This window comes from Triticum dicoccoides, chromosome 1B (assembly GCF_002162155.2).
Source record: "Triticum dicoccoides isolate Atlit2015 ecotype Zavitan chromosome 1B, WEW_v2.0, whole genome shotgun sequence".
Classification (NCBI taxonomy): Eukaryota; Viridiplantae; Streptophyta; class Magnoliopsida; order Poales; family Poaceae; genus Triticum; species Triticum dicoccoides.
In genome coordinates, this window is record NC_041381.1 from 238266145 (window position 1) to 238283447 (window position 17303).

Genomic DNA, 17303 nt, shown 5'->3' on the forward strand with positions numbered 1-17303 from the left:
CATCTTCGCATCCGTAGCTCTGGTTCATGCGTGAAATATGTCAAATTGTTTGCCTCGAAGAGTACATCATTTCATTCCATTGCATCATTTACAATTGAGCTCATCTTGATGCCCGAAATGCTGTTGGAAGAGGGCTTCATATTGTTAGTTTCAGATTCTTATCAGAACGAGCTCTTTTGTCATTTTTGCCATGATTGATGTGTGCATCCTATGAACTTGGTCCCTAAATGTGTTTTGAACTAGGCTATGTCTTCTTTACAGAGGTGATTACCATGTATTTTTGTGATCAATGTGGTGACTAGCACAAGCATGCAAACTAGGCTTCGTGTTAACGCTGGTTTTAGTCCCTGTTTTGCTGTAATTTTGATGCCATGTAAACATGTTGCTACAGAGAGATCCATGCATAATTTGAGATACTTCAGTAAGGGTGTTTTGAAAACATGGTTTTGCTCTATCCATCCATGGTCCTGGTTGCAATTATGGAGTAGCCTAGCATGTCATTTTCGTGCTCTACTTTTTCTTAAAAATGTTTCCTGGCAGATTGTTTACATGTTATTCAATTTGGCCGAGGTTGTTGTAGTTGGTCCGGATATGCTATGATGTTGTTTATTGCCATGTATAGCTTCTATGTCATGTCTTCTTGATGGATGTATGCTTAGTTTATCATGAAATGCTCTGTAGTGAGTGCATCGAGCTCACGAAGGTGCCTTCGTAATTATTTCAATACCATGCTTTGTTTGCTGAAATCTGTTAACGAAACTTGCTATGTTTACGTGGGTTCCGTCATATTTTCTGATCCTTTTTGGCTTATGGTCAGTAAGGGACTTTTGATCTATGCTTTGAGTAGATTCATGTCATGCCTTAGTTTGCTATTATAGGTTCCTATAGCATGTTAAAAACTTGCTCTGAACATTGCTTCGTGATGCTGTTTATGCCAAGTCCAGCCTGATATTTTTTTTGCACTTTCACCATGCTTGTTTGAACCTGTTATGATGTGATTTAGCCGTAGCTCAGTGTTCCTCTTTTGTAAAGAATCTCCTGTAGATCACTACCATATGCTTTGTTTTTATGTTGGGGTGCTGTAGCATAGTTTCTTGTTGCATGCTAAGTAGCATCGCGCTGTTAATCGCAGCTTTGTGCCATTCTTGTTTTGCTTGTCATTTGCAAACCGTGCACCCGTTCCCGATGATCTTTATATCAATTTCAACCGAAATCATCTCATCTTTCCAGCGGCATACTTGGTTTGCCAAGTTGATGCCTTGTTCATCCTTTTTCCTCCCGAAGCACGCATATGCATTGCATATCACATCTCGCATATCATGACATGTATTGCATCATGTTCTTGCTTTGGGTAGAGCCGGGAGACGAGTACGTGCACGAGGAACCTGCTGAGTACGCTAACGAGGATCCAGCCTTCGACAACTCTGAGAACCTTGCAGGCAAGATGACCATACCTTCGAAATCATTACTATCTTTGCTTGCTAGTATTTGCTCTTTCACTATGTTAGCCCTACCTGCCGTTGTTTACCATGCCTTCCTATTGCCATGTTAAACCTCTAACCATCCTGTCCTAGCAACCGTTGTTTGGCTATGTCATCGCTTTTGCTCAGCCCCTCTTATAGCATTGTTAGTTGCAGGTGAAGATGAAGTTTGTTCCTGGTCGGAACATGGATATTTTGGGATATCACAATATCTCCTATTTAAATTTATGCACCTTATATACTTGGTAAAGGGTGGAAGGCTCGGCCTTATGCCTGGTGACTTGTTCCACTCTCGCCGCCCTAGTTTCCGTGATACCGGTGTTATGTTCCTTGATTTTGTGTTCCTTACATGGTTGGGTGATTTATGGGACCCCCTTAACAGTTCGCTTTGAATAAAACTCCTCCAGCAAGGCCCAACTTTGGTTTTACCATTTGAAACCTAAGCCCTTTTCCCTTGGGTTTTAGCAAGCCCAAGGGTCATCTTTATTTAACCCCCCCCCCCGGGCCAGTGCTCCTTCGAGTGTTGTTCCGAAATGATCTGCCAGCGAGGCCACCTCGGGGAAACTTGAGGGCTGGTTCTACTCGTAGCTAGTCTCATCCGGTGTTGCCCTGCGAACGAGATATGTGCAGCTCCTATCGGGATTTGTCGGCGCATCGGGCGGCTTTGCTGGTCTTGTTTTACCATTGTCGAAATGTTTTGCGAACCGGGATTCCGAGACTGATCGGGTCTTCCCTGGAGAAGGTCTATTCCTTCGTTGACCGTGAGAGCTTGTGATGGGCTAAGTTGGGACATCCCTGCAGGGTATATAATCTTTTGAAAGTCGTGCCTGCGGTTATGAGGCAGATGGGAATTTGTTAATGTCCGGTTGTAGATAGCTTGACACTTGACTTCATTAAAATGCATCAACCGCGTGTGTAGCCGTGATGGTCTCTTCTCGGCGGAGTCTGGGAAGTGAACACGGTTTGAGTTATGCTTGACGTAAGTAGTTTCAGGATCACTTCTTGATCGCTTCTAGCTTCTCGACTGACGCGTTGCTTCTCTTCTCGCTCTCACTTGCGTATGTTAGCCACCATATATGCTTAGTGCTTGCCGCAGCTCCACCATATTACACCTTTTCCTACCTATGAGCTTAAATAGTCTTGATCTCGCGGGTGTGAGATTGCTGAGTCCCCGTGGCTCACAGATTCTACCAAAACAGATGCAGGTGCCGAGGATACTGGCGCAGATGGCGCAACTAAGCTGAAGTGGGAATTTGATGAGGCCCTTGGTCGTTACTATGTATCGTTTCCAGATGATCAGTAGAGGAGCCCAATCGGGATGATCGGGGATCTAGCATTTGGGGTTGTCTTCTTTTCATTTGAACTTGACCGTAGCCGGTCTATGAGTGTACTTTGAATGATGTATGATCTTAATTTATGTATTGTGTGAAGTGGCGATTGTAAGCCAACTCTCTTTATCCCATTCTTGTTCATTACATTGGATTGTGTGAAGATGACCCTTCTTGCGACTAAACCACTATGCGGTTATGCCTCTAAGTCGTGCTCCGACACGTGGGAGATATAGCCGCATCGTGGGTGTTACACCTATACTACTACTCTATGGATGAAGTTTCTCAAATTGATAGAGAAAGCACCGTAAAGATCAATTAGTGAGTGACTCTGTCGATACAACTAAAAAACTACTTACTTGTCCCATGATATGGGGCAAATTTTAGGAATCCGCTTATGTAATAGAGTCGATCCACTAAGGGATTAAGCAGCGATGTAGTATCAGATCCCAAAGATAGTAAGTTCTTTTTTCTTTCTTATGGAAAAAAGGTTTTTCAAGGATTCTATAGAAAGTTCATATATGAAACTGGGATAGTTACCTTTCAGAAAATTTGAACGAAGGCTCTATATCTATCTATGCTTCATTCTTCTGAAGGTGGGAAAAAAGAACAAACTGATTATTGACAAAAATTAGGGTTTGAAACTTAGGTAATTAATTTCTTCTGCTTAACCCAAGAACAAATTGGATCGATTTTTAATAAATCGAATATAGTTAAGATACGGGAAATTTATATAGCAATTTCTGAGCCGTATGAGGTAGGAAACTCTCAAGTACGGCTCCAAGGGTAGGAACTTCCTATTCCGGCCGAGGAGAACATGCCATTCTACAGGGTGATTCGGGAATTGCAGAAGCTTGGTTTGATCAAGCTGCCAAATATTGGAAACAAGCTATAGCGCTTACTTCAGGAAATTATATTGAAGCACATAAGTGGTTGAAGATTACGAAGCGCTTTGAATTTCAATAAGAGCGTACTCCTTCTTTTTCTTAAAATGGGTGGTTTGGTTGTTGATCCATTAATCAAATAAATTAGGTCATAAGATCGAATCAAGAATTTCATTATATCCATTTCTTATACCTTCTCTTTTATATGATATTTCATAAGAATAAACCATAGGATAGGGTCTAGAATAGAAGTGATAAAGTGAATAAAAAGAGGTGGCAATCTAAATATTGCTAATATATTAGGACCATCTTATTAATAATTCTAATGGGTTATCTTTGAATTTAGAATCAAATAAAATAAATAAATTATTCTCAAGGAAAGTAGATGTAGATAGGAGCTTATGCCCTCAAAAAATACACTAGTTTCTTAAATAAAAAGTAAAAAAGATGTTTTTCTTACGTGAAGAAATATTTGTTTTTCAAGATAAACAATGTCCGTTAGGCACCTAATCTTTAGGTCATAATAGACGTGAATACTTGCCTCAGATTGACTTTAATATATAATTTCTCAAGTGAATAACTAAAAAAATAGAAGGATGGTAGATAGTAAAGAAAAGAACTAATCACAATATCCATATTTCAGTGATTCACTAAAAAGACAGTTGGCGGGTCTGTTTGTATGTCTTGTCCATAAAGAGGAGGACTTAATGATTATTCGTTCGCCGGAACCAAAAGTAAAATTTGTTGTGGATAGGGATCCTGTAAAAACATCTTTTGAGGAATGGGCCAAACCCGGCCATTTCTCAAGAACACTAGCTAAGGGCCTTGATACTACCACTTGGATCTGGAACCTACATACTGATGCTCATGATTTCGGTAGTAATATTGGTGATTTGGAGGAGATTTCTCGAAAAGTCTTTAGTGCTCATTTCGGGCAACTTCCCATTATTTTTCTTTGGTTGAGTGGCATGTACTTTCATGGCGCACATTTTTCCAATTATGAAGCATGGCTAAGTGATCCTACTCACATTGGACCCATTGCTCAGGTAGTTTGGCCTATAGTAGGGCAAGAAATATTGAATGGTGATGTAGGCGGGGATTTCTGAGGAATCCAAATAACCTCTGGTTTTTTCAGCTTTGGCGGGCATCTAGAATAACTAGTGGATTACAACTCTATTGCACTGCAATTGGTGCATTGATTTTTACAGCGTTAATGCTTTTTGCTGGTTGGTTCCATTATCACAAAGCTGCTCCAAAATTAGCCTGGTTCCCAGGTAGAATCCATGTTGAATCGCCACTTAGAGGGATTATTAGGACTTGGGTCTCTTTCTTGGGTGAGGCACCAAATCAGGTATCTTTACCAATTAACCAATTTCTTGACGTTGGGTGGATCCTAAAGAGATACCACTTCCTCACGAATTTATCTTGAATCAGGACCTTTTGGCTCAACTTTATCCTAGTTTTGCCAAAGGAGCAACCCCTTTTTCACTTTAAATTGGTCCAAATACATAGAATTTTCGACTTTTCGTGGAGGACTAGGTCTAGTAACCGGTGGTCTCTAGCTAACCGATATTCGGCGCCATCATTTAGCTATTGCTGTTCTTTTCCTAATCGAAGGTCATATGTATAGGACCAATTGGGGTATTGGCCATGGACTTAAAGGTATTTTGGAGGGTCACAAGGGCTCATTTACAGGACAAGTCCATAAGGGTATTTATGAAATCTTAACAATGTCATGGCATGCTCAATTATCTCTTAACCTAGCTATGCTAGGCTCTACAAGCATTGTTGTAGCTCATCATATGTATTCTATGCCTGCCTATCCATACCTAGCTACTGACTATGGTACACAACTTTCCTTGTTCACACACCACATGCGGATTGGCCAATTTCTAATAGTCGGTTCTGCTGCACATACAACAATTTTTATGGTAAGATACTATGATCCAACTACTCGATACAACGGTCTATTAGATCGCGTCCTTAGACATCGCAATGCAATCATATCCCACGTTAACTAGGTATGTATATTTCTAGGTTTTCACAGTTTTGGCTGGTAAAATTCATAATGATACCATGAGTGCTTTAGGCCGTCCATAAGATATGTTTTCGGATACTACCATACAATTACAACCTATCTTTGCTCAATGGTACAAAATATCCATGCTATTGCGCCTGGCGTAACAACTCCTGGTGCAACAACAAGTACTAGTTTAGCGTGGGGAGGCGGCGAGTTAGTACCAGTAGATGGCAAAGTGGCCTTGTTACCTATTCCATTAGGAACCGCAGATTTTCTAGTCTATCACATTCATGCATTTACCATACATGTGATTGTATTAATACTTTTGAAAGGTGTTTTATTTGCTCAGAGCTCCCGTTTGATACCCGATAAAGTAAATCTAGGTTTTTGCTTTCCTTGCAATGGGCCTGGCTGAGGGGGAACATGTCAAGTATCCGCCAGGGATCATGTATTCTTAGGTTTATTCTGGATGCACAATGCTATTTTGGTAGTCATTTTCCATTTCAGTTGGGAAATGCAGTCGGATGTTTGGGGTACTATAAGTGATCAAGGGGTGGTAACTCATATTACAGGGGGAAACTTTGCACAGAGTTCCATTAAGATTAATGGGTGGCTTCGAGATTTCTTGTGGGCACAGGCATCGCAAGTCATTTGGTCTTATGGTTCTTCATTATCTGCATATGGTCTTTTTTTTTCTTATGTGCTCATTTTGTCTGGGCCTTCAGTTTAATGTTTTTATTCAGCGGCCGTGGTTATTGGCAAGAACTCATTCAATCTATCATTTGGGCTCATAAAAAATTAAAAGTTGCTCCTGCTACTCAACCTAGAGCCTTGAGCATTATACAAGGACGCGTTGTAAGAGTAACCCATTACCTTCTGAGTGGAATTGCCACGACATGGGCATTCTTCTTAGCGAGAATTATTGTAGTAGGATAGTGGATAGGAGGATTTGAAAGGCACTATGGAATTAAGATTTCCCAGGTTTAGCCAAGGCTTAGCTCAGGACCCCACTACTCGTTGCATTTGGTTTGGTATTGCTACCGCACATGATTTCGAAAGTCATGATGATATTACTGAAGAACGTCTTTATCAGAACATTTTTGCTTCTCACTTTGGGCAATTAGCAATAATCTTTCTATGGACATCCGGAAATCTGTTTCATGTAGCTTGGCAAGGAAATCTGGAATCATCGATACAGGATCCTTTACACGTAAGACCTATTGCTCATCTGATTTGGGATCCTCATTTTGGTCAACCCGCTTTGGAAGCCTTTACTCGAGGAGGTGCTGCTGGTCTAGTGAATATTGCTTATTCTGGAGTTTATCAGTGGTGGTATACAATAGGATTACGCACCAATGAGGATCTTTATACTGGAGCTCTTTTTCTATTATTTCTTTCTACCATGTCCTTAATAGCGGGTTGCTTACATCTACAACCCAAATGGAAACGAAGCCTTTCGTGGTACAAAAACACGGAATCTCGTCCCATCATCATTTGTCAGGACTTTTCGGGGTAAGTTCTCTGGCTTGAACAGGACATTTAGTTCACGTTTCTATTCCTGCATCCAGGGGAGTACGTTCGACGGAATGATTTCTTAGATGGATTACCCTATCCCCAGGGGTTGGGACCCCTTTTGACGGGTCAATGGAATCGTTATGCCCAAAACCCCGATTCGAGTAATCATTTATTTGGTACCGCTCAAGGAGCAGGAACTGCCATTCTAACTCTTCTTGGGGGATTCCAGCCACAAACACAAAGTTTGTGGCTGACCGATATGGCTCACCATCATTTAGCTATTGCATTTATTTTTCTCACTGCCGGTCACATGTATCAAACTAACTTCGGAATTGGGCACAATATTAAAGATCTTTTAGAAGCGCATACTCCTCCGGGGGGTCGATTAGGGCGTGGGCATAAGGGCCTTCATGACACAATCAACAATTGGATTCATTTTCAGTTAGGTCTTGCTCTAGCTTCTTTAGGGGTTATTACTTCCTTAGTAGCTCAACATATGTACTCTTTACCTCCTTATGAATTCATAGCACAATACTTTACTACTCAAGCTGCTTTATATACTCATCACCAATATATTGCAGGGTTCATCATGACAGGGGCTTTTGCTCATGGAGCTATTTTTTTTATTAGGGATTACAATCCGGAATAGAATGAGGATAATGTATTGGCAAGAATGTTATACCATAAAGAACTTATCATATCTCTTTTAAGTTGGGCTAGCTCTTTCTAGGATACCATACCTAGGGCCTTTATGTTCATAACGACGTCATGCTTGCTTTTGGTACTCCAGAAAAGCAAATCTTGGTCGAACCTATATTGGCCCAATGGATACAATCTTCTCATGGCAAGATGACATATGGGTTCGATATAATCTTATCTACAACGAATGGTCCCGCTTTCAATGCGGGTCGAAGCCTATGGTTGCCGGGATGGTTGAATGTTGTTAATGAGAATAGTAATTCACTTTTCTTAACAATAGGACCTGGGGATTTCTTGGTTCATCATGCTATTGCTCTAGGTTTGCATACAACTACATTGATTTTAGTAAAGGGCGATTTAGATGAACACGACATGGCGGTACTTGTGATATTTCTGCTTGGGACGCATTTTATTTTGCACTTTTCTGGATGTTAAATACCATTGGGTGGGTTACTTTTATTGGCATTGGAACCATATCACATTATTGCAGGGCAACGTTTCACAACTTAAGGAATCCTCAACTTATTGGATGGGATGGTTAATAACTTACCTATGGTTAAACTCTTCACAACTTATCAATGGATATAGTCCTTTTGGTATGAATAGTTTATCAGTATGGGCGTGGATGTTCTTATTTGGACATCTTGTTTGGGCTACTGGATTTATGTTCTTAATTTCCTGGCGGGGGTAGTGGCAGGAATTAACTGTAGCATGGGCTCATGAATGCACACTATCGGCATTCTAGGAATGGGGGTCCCCAGACTTGCCTGCTTGCGGCCTACGGCGTGGCTCAAGGGATGGCCCAATACGGCCCGTCTTCATCAACCCAAGATCAAGACCCTCGCGAGGGGCCAAGCCTCGCGGGCGGATGACGCAAGGCTTCCTCAGGGGCGGCCTCACCAGGCAGGCTCGCGAGGAGGCGGAGAGATCAAGGCAAGGAGTACCTCGCGAGGTGCTCGTGACACAAGCCATGACGATCGCGCCAGGCAGGCGCCAGCCTGTGCAGTGTCCTCGTTTCCTCTTTGGTGCAAAGGGGTCGAGCACATGCGCGGAGTACCGAGGCATCAAGCAAAGGTTACCATATCAGTGCAACGAGACCAAGACCAGCAGGACAGCAGGACGGAGGTCACCGTGGAGCCCAAGATGGCGTCATCGCCAGCGCCTTTGGCAGTTGAAGACCAACTTTAGTCAGGATAACTTGTACTAGCTGTCCCCCTTCAAAACGGTCGTTGTTGGCTCCCTTCCCGCTCAATATTTGGGTAGAGGACCAGGGCCTCTATATATAGAAATAGCCACCACAGTAGAAGGGGGAGAGTTCTCACCTAGAGCCAATGGAGACGGAGCCATTCCCCTCCAAGCACACCACCACAAGAACACCCCTCCCGAGGCTGTTCTTCCTCTGTATTGTTCATCATCAGCCCAGAGGCCATCCACCACCACACACTAGAGTAGGGTATTACACCACAACGGTGGCCCAAACTAGTATAAACATCGCGTCCTTTGTGTTGTTCATCGTGTAGCTTAGATTCGCGGCGAGGCTTTGGGACGTGGATCGGTAGGGAGAAGATCTTCGTGCGCACCCCAGAGTTCGAACCTTAAGGGTTTTGCCGGAACCCAATATCCAACATTTGGCGCGCCAGGTAGGGGTGCATCAGAGCTTTCCCTTCTATCGATATGCTCTCCATCACCACCGCGCTTCGCCCTCACGGCAGACAACGCGCTGCCTGCTACGGTGGCCGACACCAGCGCTGGGGCCAGGGGCTCCGAGCCTTGGCCCCCGCCTTGCGACTGGTGCAGTGGCCGCACAAGTTCAAGCCAGAGATGCCGCCGCTCTACAATGGCACGACGGATCCGCTGGTTTTCCTGCTAGCGTATGAGGAGGCCGTCCTCAAAGCCGGGGGCGACGACAAGGTCTTGGCCAACTGGCTCCCATGGCCCTCACCGGCATCCCGTGCATGTGGCTGCTCCACCTACCAACGGTTTCTGTGGCCTCCTGGTAGGAGCTGCGCGACCTCTTCCTCATCCATTACGCTGCGCCGGCGCCCCCGGTCATCGCAGCTCTCCTGGGCGGCTCGCAGGCGCCTCCCTCGGGCCGCCATGTCAAGCCGTTCATCCGCCAGATCGGCGCCGCCCTCTCGCGGCACGGAGCTTCCTCGGGCCGGGCGGCACCCGAGGCTGACCTGACCTTCAGCTCTAATGATCACCCCGTCAACACTGCCTGCTCGGGTGCGCTCGCGATGCTTTGCACGCCCACCATCTGCCAGGTAGCCATCACTAGGACCCTCATCGACGGCGGTGCCGGCATCAACGTTCTCTCAGTGGAGGCCTTCAGCCTCCTCCATGTGCCGCTGGAATGGCTCCGACCCAGCAAGCCCTTCTCAGGCATCGGGGGCGGTTCGTCCGGCTCCCTGGGATAAATCCGCCTTCCGGTGACCTTCGGCACCCATGACAACTTCAATAAGGGAGGAAAGGAGCGCATGTGCGTCGACTTCACCAACCTCAATAAGGCCTGCCCTCAAGATCCATTCCCACTCCCTCGCATCGACCAAATTGTCGACTCCACCGCTGAGTGCGACCTGCTATGCTTCCTGGATGCCTCTTCGGGCTTTCACCAAATCAAGATGGCGGTAGAAGACGTGGAGAAGACGACCTTCCTGACCCCGTGTGGGGTGTACTGCTACACCTGCATGCCGTTCGGGTTGGGCAACACGGGCGCAACCTTTCAGCGACTGATGCATATCGCCTTGGGCCAGCAGCTCAGGAGAAACGCCGAGGCCTACGTTGATGACATTGTGGTGAAGTCTCGGGAGGCGAAGACCCTGATACAGGACCTGGAAGAAACCTTCGCGAGCCTTCGTGAAGTGGACCTGCGGCTCAACCTGGAGAAGTGCGTGTTTGGTGTTCCCTCTGGCAAGCTTCTGGGCTTCCTCGTGTCCCACAGGGGGATCGAGGCCAACCCAGAGAATGTCAAGGCAATCGAAGACATGAGTCCACCGCAAACCCTCAGGGAAATGCAGAAGCTCGCCGGACGCGTAACTGCGTTAGGGTGCTTCATCTCCAAGCTAGGGGAACGTGCCCTGCCCTTCTTCAAGCTGATGAAGAAGAAGGGCCCGTTCGAATGGACACCGGAGGCCGACGAAGCGTTTCAAGATCTCAAGAAGTACCCGACCAGCCCTCTGGTGATGGTGGCGCCGCGCCCTCAGGAGCCCCTGGTGCTCTACGTCGCCGCCACACCCTACTCCGCCAGCGCAGCTCTGGTGGCATTTCGGGTAGAGCGTCAGGCCAAGGCCACATCGCGGCCGAATGCGGGCCCAACCGCAGCAACACCAGACCAAGAAAGCCTCGCGAAGACCACGAACTTGGCAGATAGAGACCCGCCTCAACAGGAAGACACCCCCGGGGCTAAAGGGGCCTCACCAGGCAGCCAGGGGCTGGGGGCTTCGACGTCTCAGGAAGCGCTCAACTCTCCGGAGGGCGCGGGCTCCGTCGGCGCGCCCACCCTTGTCGAGCATCCTGTGTATTTTGTCAGCACGGTGTTGCGGGATGCAAGGGCATGATAACCCATGCCTCAGAAGCTCTTGCTCGCACTATTGGTGGCCTCGCGCAAGTTGCGAAATTACTTTCAAGGTCACGCCATCAAGGTTGTCTCGGCCTACCCAATGGAAAGGGTGCTCCGGAGCCCCAATTCCGCTAGAAGGGTCGCCGAGTGGAACATTGAGCTGCAAGCGTTCCAGTTGGAATTCAGCGCGACCAGAGTCGTCAAGGGGGCCGCACTCGTAGATTTTGTGGCAGAATGGACAGAAGCGCCAGGGATTGAAGCAGGTGAAGACCGGTCACTCTCCCCAGGAAGCGAGGCACCGGACGGCTGGGTCATGTACTTCGATGGGGCATTCTCACGACATGGTGCGGGGGCCGGCGTGGTGCTTATATCCCCCACCCAGGACAAGCTCTATTACACTGTACAACTTTGTTTCCAGCACGGCGAGAAGGTCTCCAACAAAATAGCCGAATACGAAGGCCTCATAGCGGGCCTAAAGGCTACATCAGCACTGGTGGTGAAGCGCCTCGTCATCAAGGGCGACTCACAGCTCCTCGTCAACTTCTCCAACAAAGTGTACGAGCCTAAGGACGAGCACATGGAGGCGTATCTTGCAGAGGTACGCAAGATGGAAAAGAAGTTTTGGGGGCTGGAGCTGCAGCATGTGCCCCGCGGCACCAACCAAGAGGTTGATGACATCGCCAGGAGGGCGTCCAGACGGCTGCCTCAGGAGCCTGGCGTTTTCGAGGAACGACTCTTCAAGCTCTCAGCAGCACCGTCACTATCAAGCACAGCACAACCTTGGGAAGAACTCCCACAACCACCTGCCTCAGGAGCCCTGACCTGTGGCCTGACCTCGGGAGCACGCTTGCTCCTGGCGCTGGAGCCTTAGGAGGAATGCTGGACTGCGGAGTTCAAGGATTACCTGATGCAAGGGACTTTACCAAAGAAAGAAGAGGACGCGGAACATGTGGTCTGGCAGTCCACGGCCTACCGCATCCAAGATGAAGAGCTCTATCGGAAGGGGCCAAACGATTTTTCCTTGCGTTGCATCTCCAAGGAACAGGGGAAGGAGTTGCTAGCAGACATTCACGATGGAGATTGTGGGCACCACTCGTCATCATGAACCCTCGTGGGCAAGGCGTTCCGTAGCGGGTTTTACTGGCCTACAACACTCAACGACGCAATTGAGCTGGTGATGGCTTGCGAAGCCTGTCAATTCCACGCCAAACAGATCCATCAACCAGCTCAGGGCCTCCAGACCATCCCACTCTCATGGCCATTTGCGGTCTAGGGGTTGGATATCTTGGGCCCGTTCCCTCGGGCGCCTGAGGGCTACCGCTACCTCTATGTCGCCGTCGACAAGTTCACCAAATGAGCAGAGGTGGAGGCCGTCCGCACCATCCCGGCTGGTTCTGCAGTCAAATTCATCAAGGGCCTCGTGAGCCGATTCGGGGTCCCTAATCACATCATCACCGACAACGGTTCGCAGTTCACCAGCAATCTCTTCAAAACATATTATGCTACTCTTGGAACGCAGATATGCTATGCTTCAGTGGCACATCCCCGGAGTAACGGCCAGGCTGAACGCACCAACACAGAGGTCCTAAAGGGCCTCAAAACCAGGACCTTCAAGAAGAAGCTGGAGGCCTGCGGCAGGGGCTGGTACGATGAGCTCCAGTCCGTGCTGTGGTCCATCCGCACTACCGCCACCAAGTCGACTTGCGAGACCCCGTTCTTCCTCGTCTACGGAGCAGAGGTGGTCCTCCCTCATGAGGTCAGGCATCACTCCGCGCGGGTCCTATCGTTTGATGAAGCACAGCAGGACGCCATGCGGGGAATGGACCTCGTGCTAGGGGAGGAACACTGATGGGAGGCCGCGCTACGAGCAGCAAGATACCAGCAAGCGCTGCGGCGGTATCATTGCCGCCACATCCGCCCCAGGACTCTCGAGGTAGGTGACCTCGTTCTCAGGCGGATGCTCTCCAGGGAAGGGCTGCACAAGCTCTCGCCCATGTGGGAGGGCCCGTTCGAGGTTGTTCATGTTTCCAGACCTAGCGCCGCACGCTTGGAGATCCAGGAAGGGGTGCCCATTCTGAACGCGTGGAACATTCAACACCTCCAGAGGTTCTACCCTTGAAGTAAGGCCCAGTGCCTATAAAGAAGGCCTGGTGCCTGTGAAGAAGGGCCTAGTGCCTATAAAAAAGGCCCAGTGCCTGTGAAGCTCGCCGCCCCAAGAAAGGCCAGGTGGCTGTGAAGAAGGCCCAGTGCCTGTGAAGCTCGCCGCCCGTGACACTCTCACGTAATAATGAGTTGGGGTTGTACATGCCCCAGAGTCTCCGGAGTGCCGCCCTTGGGCCTTGGGGGCTCCCGCCCATGCCCAGTGGCAGCACTTAGCTCCGCGCTGGTGAGAAGACGTCGAAGACTAGACTAGGTGCCGGACGTGGCTTTTCATTTGCTTTCCGCAGTTGGCATGTTCTCCCTTGTTTGAAACTTTATTGGAGTTGCTTCTAGTGTTGTTTCCCATCCCCTGCCTTTGATTCTCTGTCTTTGGTTTTCACCCGGGTCGTTCTCTCTTTCGCAAGCCTCGCGAGGGGGCTATGCGGGTGCCCTTGTGAGCCCTTTCTCGCCTGATTTCGTGAGGCTCCCTCACTCAAGTTCACAGCGGGAGCACCCCTCCCGGTCCATGCCCACAGGCATCGCGATGCAAAACGCCAGACCTAAGCTGGTCACCCACGCGATCAAGGTTCGAAAGCTATTCCCCCGACTAATCTTTGCAGACCTTAAGACGCCCAGCGAGGCCTCAGGCAGGTACCTCGCGAGGCGGAAACTGCAGCGAACCTCCCGAGCTAAGTTGTTCCTACGCGCAAGCACATAGCCGCAACACCATAACACAGCACAGGAATGATAGAAATATCATGATAATTAAGGGTAATAGTCTTGCATGCCCCCACGGGGCCCCATACTACTCTCTCTCTCTCTCTCAATGCAGGAAAAGGAGAAAAACAAAATAGAAACAGCGTGCGCCCTGCGACGGCTCGCGATGAAGGATCTGCACCGCCCTCCCGAGCTCAATCAGACTCCGCCTCGCGCTTCACCGGGGTGCGGCCACAGGACGACCCGCTACCACCCTCAAAGCGGGCACGGCAACGTGGTGGCTGATCGCGGCCACCACTGGAGGAGCTGTCACCGAACGAGGATCCACTGAGGCTCGGCGAGCTGCGGACGCCGCTAGGAGCAGGTTCGCCTTCGCCCTCGTCACGGCCGTGGCCAAGGCCAAGCACCTCGTCGCCGTCGTCGTCTTCGGGGCAGCACCCAGCATGGCGGCCGTCTTCCCCGAACACCCTCATGTACAGGGTCGTGTCGCCGTCAAACTTGAAGTGCGGGGTGCATCGCCGGCCCAGGACACGCGCACGGGCAAACGTCTGCCAGCCGCAGGCCAGGGCCACGTTCCCGGCGACGGAGATCTCCAGCGCGACCCAGGAAACCGTGCTGCAGCAACCATCCGCCTGTAGTAAGAGCCCACCAGGGCCATCGGCCGGCAGTTCGCCGGCAAAGAAGTGGGGGAGCTGGAGCCAGTTGCCGGCCGGATCTACCGACCACATGACAAACTCCGGTAGCGCCTCTGCCGAGTGAAAGCGTGGCCAGGGAGGCCTTACAGCCACGACGCGTCTTCCCCCGCCCACCGGGCGGCCATCACCGCGCGAAGGACCACCGCCGCCACCACGAGGAGCTGCTGCAGGATTCGCAGGGTGCTTGCGGGGACGACCTCGGTCGCGCTTGGGCGGAGGGGAGCTAGGCCCTTCCTAGCGAGCTTTCCCCTTCTCTGCAGCCAAAAACCTCTTCGTGGGCGCCATGGGACACGCAAGCAACTAGAGCAAGGAGGAAGAAGAAGCAAGCGGGGGAAGGGAGACGTGCAGCGGGGGGCTTGCGCCCTTCCACATTTATAGCCCAAGGGAAGCCAATCGTCGGCCTCCATGATCACATGTAATCATGACTCTTCTTGCATGCAGCAGGGACTCGTCAAATACTGCAGTTGCCGAGGCAGCGTGGCGAAGCGGAGATGCCCACGTCCAATCAACCGCGATGCGGCGACCAAGGCCGCAGGCTGTTGGGGCCCATGGTGCTCCGCACTTGCCCTTTCGCTTCGCTGCTAAACCAAGTCCGAGTGCACCTTGGGCCTGGGGGCTACTGTCGGCGTTCTGGGAACGGGGGTCCCCAGACTTGCCTGCCTACGGCCTGTGGCGTGGCTCAAGGGGTGGCCCAATACGGCCCGTCTTCATCAGCCCAAGTTCAAGACCCTCGCGAGGGGCCTAGCCTCGTGGGGCGGACGACACAAGGCTTCCTCAGGGGCGGCCTCACCAAGCAGGCTCGCGAGGAGGAGGAGAGATCAAGGCAAGGAGTACCTCGCGAGGTGCTCGTGACGCAAGCCATGGCGATCGAGACCAGGCGGGCGCCAGCCTGTGGAGTGTCCTCGTTTCCTCTTTGGTGCAAAGGGGGCGAGCGTAGGCGCGGAGTACCAAGGCATCAAGCAAAGGTTACCATATCGGTGCAACGAGACCAAGACCAGCATGACGGCAGAATGGAGGTCACCGTGGAGCCCAAGACGGCGTTATCGCCAGCGCCTTTGGCAGTCAAAGACCATCTTTAGTCAGGATAACTTGTACTAGTTGCCCCCCTTCAAAATGGCCGTTGTTGGCTCCCTTCCCGCTCAATATTTGGGAAGAGGTACAGGGCCTCTATATACAGAGATAGACACCACAATAGAAGGGGGATAGTTCTCACCTAGAGCCAATGGAGACGGAGCCATTCCCCTCCAAGCAAACCACCACAAGAACACCCCTAGCAAGGCTGTTCTTCCTCTGTACTGTTCATCATCAGCCCAGAGGCAATCCACCACGACACACTAGAGTAGGGTATTACACCACAATGGTGGCCCGAACTAGTATAAACCTCGCGTCCTTTGTATTGTTCATCGTGTAGCTTAGATTCGCGGCGAGGCTTTGGGATGTGGATCGGTAGGGAGAAGATCGTGCGCACCCCAGAGTTTGAACCTTAAGGGTTTTGCCGAAAGCCGATATCCGACACACACCTTTAGCTAATTTAATTTTCTAGAGAGATAAGCTTGTGGCTCTTTCCATTGTGCAAGCAAGATTGGTTGGATTCGCTCACTTTTCCGTGGATTATATATTCACTTATGCAGCTTTCTTGATTGCCTCAACATCAGGCAAGTTTGGTTAATTTAGTTTGTTTTCTTGTATGGTATCAGCACCTAGTTCATCACTCTTGATAGAGAGGGAGGATCTGCCTTTTTAGATTTCTTTTTCTATTTATTTTTCCATTTAGGATTAGAACTGTATATTTGGTAATAATAGCAATGCCACATTATGGCAAAAAAGTTTGATTCAGAGGGAGAAGAAGCGGCAGAAATTAGAACAAAAATATCATTTCATTCGTTAATCTTCTTTAAAAAAAGGTAAGAAGCAAAGTTTCTCCCTTAAGTTTGACTGAAAAAATGAAATGCGAGAAAAATTGCAATCCCTACCGCGTAATAGTGCACCTACACGCCTTCATCGACGTTGTTTTTTGACCGGAAGACCTAGAGCTAACTATCGACATTTTGGGCTATCCGGACATGTACTTCAAGAAATAGTTTATGAATGTTTGTTACCGGGTGCAACAAGATCCAGTTGGTAAGGATAAAATACCCTTTCGTATTTGTATGGATTTCTAGAACTGATAATCATAGATGAGTCCTCTTTACCATTCTGTATAAATGGACTATTCTATTTGTATAGATATTGGTAGAGGGGCGTATCGAACCCTCTTTTATCCACT

General features: G+C 49.0%; 1 pseudogene; it reads left to right on the plus strand.

Annotated features, from left to right (window-relative positions):
- The first annotated feature begins 6674 nt into the window (after window positions 1–6674).
- On the plus strand, window positions 6675–16706 carry LOC119304012 (annotated as a pseudogene).
- The last annotated feature ends 597 nt before the right edge of the window (window positions 16707–17303 follow it).